This window comes from Tuber melanosporum (genome assembly GCF_000151645.1).
Source record: "Tuber melanosporum whole genome shotgun sequence assembly, scaffold_157, strain Mel28".
Classification (NCBI taxonomy): domain Eukaryota; kingdom Fungi; phylum Ascomycota; class Pezizomycetes; order Pezizales; family Tuberaceae; genus Tuber; species Tuber melanosporum.
Window position 1 is genome coordinate 80,886 of NW_003298816.1, and position 8,527 is coordinate 89,412.

The window sequence follows — 8,527 nt, forward strand, 5'->3', positions numbered from 1 at the left end:
TATCATTTCGCGGATGTTGCTCCTTTTGTAATTTTGGAAACGATTATTTCCTGCAGCTCTGTTTCCTTGGTATCCGTTGTCGGGTCGGCTTCTGCATTCTCGTATCCGATGTTCTGCTTTTCCGCACCTCAGGCAGAGTTTCCTGTTCATTCTTCTGGCGTATTCTTCCTTAGACAGGTTCAGAGCAGGTCCTGCTCTTGATTTGTCTAACTCCCTTGGCTCGCCTGGTGGTAATGCTTGACTTTCTCCTCGAGTTGCTTGTGGTTTGAAGGTCCCGTCCACATTGCTGGATGATTGGACCACCCTGTGAGCTATAGTGTTTTCCGAGTTGCTTCGAACCATGTTTAATTTGCTTTCTTTATCGATTGCCCATCTTGCAAATCGTTCGGCTGTTGCATAGCGCCGGTCTGAGATTCCCCATGCCTCGCGGAGTCTCTTGCTGCAGTTTCTCAGGAGGATGATGTAGAGAGTAGCATCATCAAACTCGGCCTCGTATTCCAATAGTCTGCATTCATTCCAGTATGCCGTGAATGTTTGTTTTCCTTGTTGGAGTATTTCTAGCTTTCGTCTTGCTGTTTCTTTGGCGTTGGGATCTCTGAATTGTTCGAAGAGTGTCGCCTTGAACTCTTCGTATGTGACCCATTCCCTCTGCTTTCTTCCATCTTGGAAAGGCATGATCCATTGTCCTGCAAGTCCCCTGAGTAGAGATTCCACGTATAGAATCTTGATCTCGTCATGGTGATCTCCATATCCCTTGACGGCAAAATATCCTTCACACTGCACTAAGAATATTCGTAGCTTGTCTTCAGCTCCTTCGGATGTGTCGAACTCCTTTGCTTTCGGTCTTTGGACATTTCCTTACCCTGTATTTCGTGTGGCTGCGAGAAATACCGAAACTGATTTTCAGTCATTCCAAGTATGCTGGTTCCTGGTGCCGGAGCGGCTGGGGCCAGTGGCCCAGGTACTGCGGATCCCGACATTCTCGCGGGTCGTACAGTTCCTGCAGGAGAGCTATCGACAGGTGATACTTTCTCTGGGGTTACTGGGCTTGCCTCTCTCGATAGTTCTGCTGAGACGTGATCTAAGGCGTCGCTGAATCCTCCTAGGTTAAGGTTTTGATCGTCGATGTCAATATCTCCTTCCCTGTCTGGATTGAAGGATGCCGTCTTGTATTATTTGGTGTCGCACTTAGGTGACGCTTTGTAATGTAACGATCCCTCTCTAGATAGTTAGTTCTTAGTGACGGGGAATGATACTTCTCTTTCGGTCTTCTTCTTTCTTTGGCTTACAATAGCTCTATGCCTCTGCCTACGTTACCGATAGTACAAGACCTTTGTCTTCTATCAGGAACGCCTATCGTAAGCTTTGTCTAACTCGTCTTCGTGAAGGACCTTTCTTGGCATAACAATAACGGTGCAATAAAGATAAATATCGTAAAGATGTTTTATATTCGTTAAAGTAATAATTAGGAAAAGTACTTAGAAATCAATCTAATTTTATTTAAACTCGTACCGCCAACACTGACATACGACGAGCCCTGGGGCCGGGCCCCCACATTGTCACATCCCGGATACCACTAACTACGAACTAACTAAACCTCCAGCCACACACCTCAAACATGCCCGCGCCATACGCTAACACGAATACTAAGTACAAAACCATCATCGGTAAAGAAAATCCTCCTCAGCCCAGCCTACCCGCCAGCCAAGTTACTCGTACAAAATACAAAATTCCACTACCGCCATCTAAATGTGACCCCACGATAACCCCCTCCACAGTAGAAACCCTCCCAAATGCCCCCACTCAATGATCTCATGACATTCCCGCCAACCACTATGCACCCTCTCCCAATACCAAACAAAAGAAACACCCAAAACCCAAGCTCGTAATCCCAAAAGGAAAGCCGACTTACAGGGCCAGGGCTCCCTAGCCGAGGAGGTACGAACCATCGTAGAGAATCAGGAGGGCACCACACTGGCAGTGCAGCCCAAAAACCTCGACGGAAGCAGCCAGGACAAGATAGTCCCCAAGCCGCCTGCACTTGACCGAACATGCCCTGGTATTCAACTCCTCCTCTAACTCCCCAGCCCACTCCACAGGCGGCGAACCAACCGCAGACTTTGTAGCAGTCGGTTTGCAATAGCGACCCAGCAAAGGCAATAACCCTTCCGAGTCGGGAACAAGGGGCACAGGTGAGGTCTGGTCTTGCTTGACCCGGTGCTTCTTATTTCTCTTCCTCTTCCCACCCCTGAGCACAGGTCTAGCAACAGGAGTGGACGGGCCACCCTCATCACCACCCACCACCACAGGAGGGACGCCACCGTAGGTGCTTCCCCGACCAGCCACGGGCTCAACCACAGAGGACTCAGGCACCTGCCCCCGCGAAGGGAGTGATACCACTGTAGCTGGTGTCACCACACCAGGATCCACCCCACCCACACCAGGAGCAAGCGCCTCCTCCAATCCTGACGAATCAGGAACAGGACCACCCATACCACCATCCACAACCATAGCTGCAGGGGGGACAGGGATAACCGCTGGTGCAATATTCTTCTGAGGGAGCTCCTCCGCCTGACCCTAAGAACTCTTAGGGTCTAGCCCACACCCCCCAACTGAGACCACGATAGTAACCGAAGCCACCAAGGAGACAGGCGAAGAGGGGATAACCGTAGGAGCTTCAGCTACCAAAATCATAACCAAACTGCGAACAGTAATGTGTTCAGAGGCCAGGGCAGCCGACAAGGTAGATATCTCTTTTTCAGCGCGATGAAATCACCGAGAAAGGACAGAGGCGTAATGCGGAAGGTGAGAGACTTCGGCCTCCAGGATGAAGCTCTTCTCGACGGTACGAGACAGAACCACCAATGAACGTAGGGCGGATGTGGGAGAAGGGACGGAGGCTCACTTAGCCATTGCGATGGTGAGGAAACGATGTAAACGAACAAACGTAAAGATGGGTAGAAGGAAGGAAGAACTTCCAGCAATCGCAGGGGAGTGATTAACAACGATGCCCCTAAAAGGTGATCGAAGTTAAAGACTTGACGTCTATCATGAGATAGAAATCAAGGGCTCTGATTGGATCAACACCGAACCTTCATGTTCCGACATGGGGTGAAAGAAGGAGGAAAAGTACTTAGAATTCAATCTAATTTTATTTAAACTCGTACCGCCAACACTGGCATACGACGAGCCCCCACTGGCACAGGGGTACCGCTAACCAGTATACCACTAATCCTAAGCTAACTAAGTCGATGGTCCCACACCTGCCATCCCCGAGTCATGCCCCCACGAGAACTAATTACAAGACCATCAAACAACCCAGCGCCCGCCCAGGTCCAAGTCTGCAGCCCCTCTGGTATGAAGCCAACCAGCACTAAGCGTAGCCGAAGCCGAGCAAAAGACCAACCCAACCAGGTTCCTCGTCCAACAAAATATAAAATCACTACCACCCAGTCTGAACACCGTCTCGTAAAACCTCCTCCACAGTAGAAAACCAACAAAACCACAAATATAAACTACAGGCGACACAATGGCAGAGAGGAGGTGACCAACATGTCACCTCTCATATCCCCATGCCAGGCCGTCAACCCTATGAACCCACTTTGCCAAGTGCCTCCGAAGAGCGTAATGGTGAGGAGGACCTGTACCCGCTGCCTGTCCCCCAAAAAACAAAACCCATAAATAAAGGAAATACATAGAGGTGGTGACAGACCGAAATAGTCAGTAGGGCCTATCTCCCACCCGTGGTGCCTTGCCCCCACCAGCCATGCCCATTGCCAAACCAAAGAAACCAAACAAACTTCCACAACACCCAGCACGCAGAACCCAAACAAGTCCAACCAGGTGGTCGCAACCCACTATCCGCACAGGTGGCCATCAGCCAACCAGTCCATCGGGGAGCCTTACAGCACTTAGCAGCTTCGCCCAACAGCCTAAGCCGGACTGGAAACACTTAATTAGACCTCACCCAACCTGGCGCAGGCCCGACCGGTACTCACAGATACCTCTCCCCCCCAATCAGCCCCCCCCAAGCCCCACACACCAGACACCACAGAGCCCATCCAGCCCCCCGAGCCCCTCAGACAGATCAACCATCCGACAGCCACAGGACAGCTCATACCCAGCCCCGCCAGGCCGCCATTGGTCTTGGCCACACGAACGGAGCCTCAACCCCCAGCACCGTATAGCCGAGGGGGGCCCACTAGCCACAGCCGGGAGCCACAAAGGAGGCAGCACCAATACCCGAAGGCACCGGCACCAGCAACACCATCCAACCCAGCTGAACCGAAGTGCAACCAAGTCAGAAAAGAGTAAGCAGAGCCAGCCGAAGTCAGCCCCACAGGTCCGGCAATAGGCATGGACCGAACAACGGGCAAGAGGCACCCCCAACTGACGCGACAAGAAGGGGGGGAGCGAACGAACAGAAGCAGACAAACAGAAGGTAGGCCCCACTTGCAATGGGTGAAGCGGCCAACCACAGACCACAACCAAACTACCCAGACGCACAGACAATGCGAGTGCCTGGTAGCCAATCGTCCTACACCACCCCAGGCGGCAAAAATCACCACACCAGGGGGTAAGATTTTTGAGGGTCAAAGGCATCCCCACAAATGCGAGAAGGAGATGCCTGACTGAATCACCGTAAATGCCACAAGGACAAAAACTGCAAGGGAATGGCGATAAACAACATCGTAGGATTCTGACCGTAGAAACGAAAATGTAATGAAGAGGGGCTGGGCGGGTACCGCCCTGCCACCTGGGGAATGATGCGGCCAGTATGACGAGTTGATACTTGGGAAGGTCATCAGTCTAACCCAAGGGCGTTTTGTATCGCGAGAACTAAGGACTCCATTAAAACCCAACAAAAAACAAGAGCTGGCCCAAAGAACAACACGGGTGATCCCCCCAAACACAATGTTCAATCCCCCCAATCAAACGCGAAACCTGCGAGTAGACGATAGACAGGAAGCCGTAGGCATTTTACTGAAAGGGGCTCGTATGCAACCATGATGAAGTGCTCGAAGTGCTAGTATCGTGAGATAACCAACCCAACGAAACGAGATGCAAACAAGTTATCCACCACGCAACACCTAACAGACCTCAACACTAAAGACCCCAGGAACTACTGAGCGAACTCAGATATCTCCTCCAGAATCCAAGGCATCAAGGCCCATCATAATGGCGAAAGAAATGCTCGGGGCGAAGCGAAGGCAAGGACGAGGAAAAGTACTTAGAACAAAGCGTGAAGAACCTATCTTCCTCCGCCGACTCGGCCTCCTTATATAGTGTTCTTCCCGCACCTAGTCATGTGACCTAAAGTAGTCACATGTACAAAACCAAATCATAACAAACTAGTCATGTGACCAAAGTGATCACATGCTCAAAACCCATGACCTCGTAACAAGATTATGTGTAAAAACTCATAAACCAATAATAACGCAATAAACAAGTCATATGACTTGACTGAGTCATATGTGTGAAACCCATGACCTCATAACAAGGTCATGTGCAAAACATAAATCATATGCGTAAGGCTTACCCGCAAGGCACACTCGCAAGGCATATTGGCCAGGCGCACATCCCATGACTCATACTTGAGCCATGTGTGAAAGCATCACAAATCCCACATATAACAAATCATATAACCCGAATGGGTCATATGCGTAAAACAATAACATACCTGTAACTCATAACCATGTGTCACGTGAAAACCTTTTCCATGCCAAGCCACATTCGTGACATGCTGTTACTTAGTATACTTTTATTTATATGAGTTACGACATAGTTCCTCACAAGTGATTTTCTCCCAAAGCAGTGAAATTGGTGCCAATAGTTTCTTTTATTTATGTATTTGGAATTACAGATTTCTTTACACTATAGCTCACACTACATGTGATATTCTTATACTTTAACAATGTAATATAATATTATAATAAAAAAATAAAAATAAAAATAAAAAAGCTCCCCATTACTACTCTGCATTTATGAGCACCTAGCTCCTATAAACTCTTAAGTCAACCTTATTAGGTCAAATCAAATATCCTCCATAGTGAACTAGACTACACCATAGTTTTCTAACATCTATCCAACTAATGTGCTTTAGCCACTTCATCTCCACTACAACTGCAGGAGTAAAAACTCTTCACATCAAAGACACGTCAGTGACGAGCTATCGTATCTGAGCCAATACTATACCAACTATGGAACTCTCTACCCATATATATTTAGTCTTCCTCAATTATTTGCTACCACTGAAGATTTATCTAATTCTACTCTATTCTATTTTATTACAAATGATAGCTATGTAGCTCTCCCAATCTATTACTTCAGAGGTTGACTACCAATAGGTGCTACCCACAGTCAACCATCCTAGAAGTAGGTCTTATCTTAACCTCAGACTTGTATCTTAAAGTCCTTAACAATTCTCTAATACTATTATACTTTCAGGGCAACAGACTTTAGTTACCAGGCCTATAGGCCTTTAGTAACATCACATACTACTTCTAACTTCAAAGTGGTATTACTCTGTTAGTTCTCATTTATTTTGTACAAAACTACCTGGAAGTCATTCTTTAGGTTCTCCTCTTCCTCCTCATATATCTTGTAGACAGCTTCCTTTCAACCAGACAGCATCAGCATATACAGTATCGCAAGAGTATTTCCACTTGTAGACTTTTACTAGACTTACAACAACTCTTCAGACTATACTCCATGATACTAGATACTTATAAAGGAGCTGGAGAAGGGTGTTGGCCACTACACTTTCAGGTTACAGCATGTTCAGAGCTTAACTGGTTGTGCTAGAGTGATCCACATAGTATAATATTTGAATACCGTATATGTAGTTTCATATAACAAACAATCTAGTAACTTACTCCAAAGTTCTGTATATCAAGTTACTTTCAAGGTAGGGTAACTTGGCTCAATAGCAGGGTAACCTGAGGCTTAAGGCAGGGTAACTCTAATCTAAAGATAGGGTAATAGCATCCTGACTTCTCCTATAAGGTAGAATAATCCTACTCTGATGTAACATCAAACAATTTAGGATAACTCCTAAATTGACTACTTTGGTTACCCTACCAAGTAGGATAATTACTGCACCTTGATAGTACCTATATGCTTCTAGTATGGTATAGCATGTCCAACTAAAGTACCTGGCCAATAGTACCTCTACTTGGTAGACTCTGGTCTACCACCATTCCTACAATTGTTGTCTCTTAGCACCGGTATGTATATCGGTTTGATTAACTGTAATAGCATTCCATGGAGTCTTGTTACAACTAAATACATATAGTCTAAGAAAACCATCAACAGCCAATCCTGAAAACTAAATTGGATAAACTTATTCCTACACATAAAGTCCAGCAGTAAGGTTGAGAAAAAACCAGAATATAAGGAGAGAACACCTTTCAAAGTGAAGGGACAAGTGCATAGCAGTGTAAAGAAACTCAGGCCCTCCTCTCAGTGGACATAAAATCACGAGTGCATAGCCCAAAAGTGAGAAAAGATAGGAATTAGGATACTAGCAATCAGTATAGTGCCAGCCAGGAGTAAAAGAAAGTATTTAACAATTAAGTCGATGCCAGGTGGAGGCAAAAGGTAGGCAGTTGTAGTGTACTAGCAGATCAAAATTGAGTAGAGGAGAGAGGAGAGACATACTCAAATGCCAAACCAATTATCAGAAATGTGTTCATATCTTAACAATATAGCCTTCTTGTATCTCCAATGCTCCAATGTGTAATTCTACATCTCTCTTGTAGTCCCTTGTTCTGGAAGAAATAACATTACTAACTAGATAGAATATCATTACTTGTAAAAGATCAAGAGGAGGAGAGTGATGAAATTAATCATAGGCTGTTGAGGAGACTAAAGCAACTGCTAAGAGAAGCAGAAGGAATCTATCACAATTACTTACCGCAAACTGTATTTCTAGCTATCTGTTATAGAGAGAATACAAAAACTAGACTGTACTAATACTTAGCAAGGCTAGAGTAAAAGCAGAATAAAACCAAAAAAAAAACATCGTGAGATATTGGAGGAAGGAGAGGGGGAGCTCCAGAGGATATACATCAAGAGAGAATGTAAGAGAAGGATTCCAAAGCAATGGAAGGATAAAAAGTTATGGCCTAGTCCCCCCCCCTTAAAGGAGGAACCAGATGTAAAAAGTCATGAAAAAAGTTGTGGTATTGAGGTCTTCAAAATAGGAAATAAATTTCAATTACCAGAGATGTATTGGAGACGGTGGATTATAGAAGAGCTACAATCACTTGTAGAATAGGATATATTAGGGGAGTTGGAGATTCTACTTAAGGGAGATCAGGCTAGTAGTTATTTGGAAGATATTTGTGAAAATCTAGTGACTGGATCTGAATTTGAATCTTCTTCTACATCCAGTGACTCAATTGCAGGAAATGCAGATTTCATTACCTTCAATTTAACTATTGTAACTTAAACAATATTACTCATACCTGAAAGCCATTGTAACTTAGACAATAATACATATACTTGAGAGTATTAATACTATTAT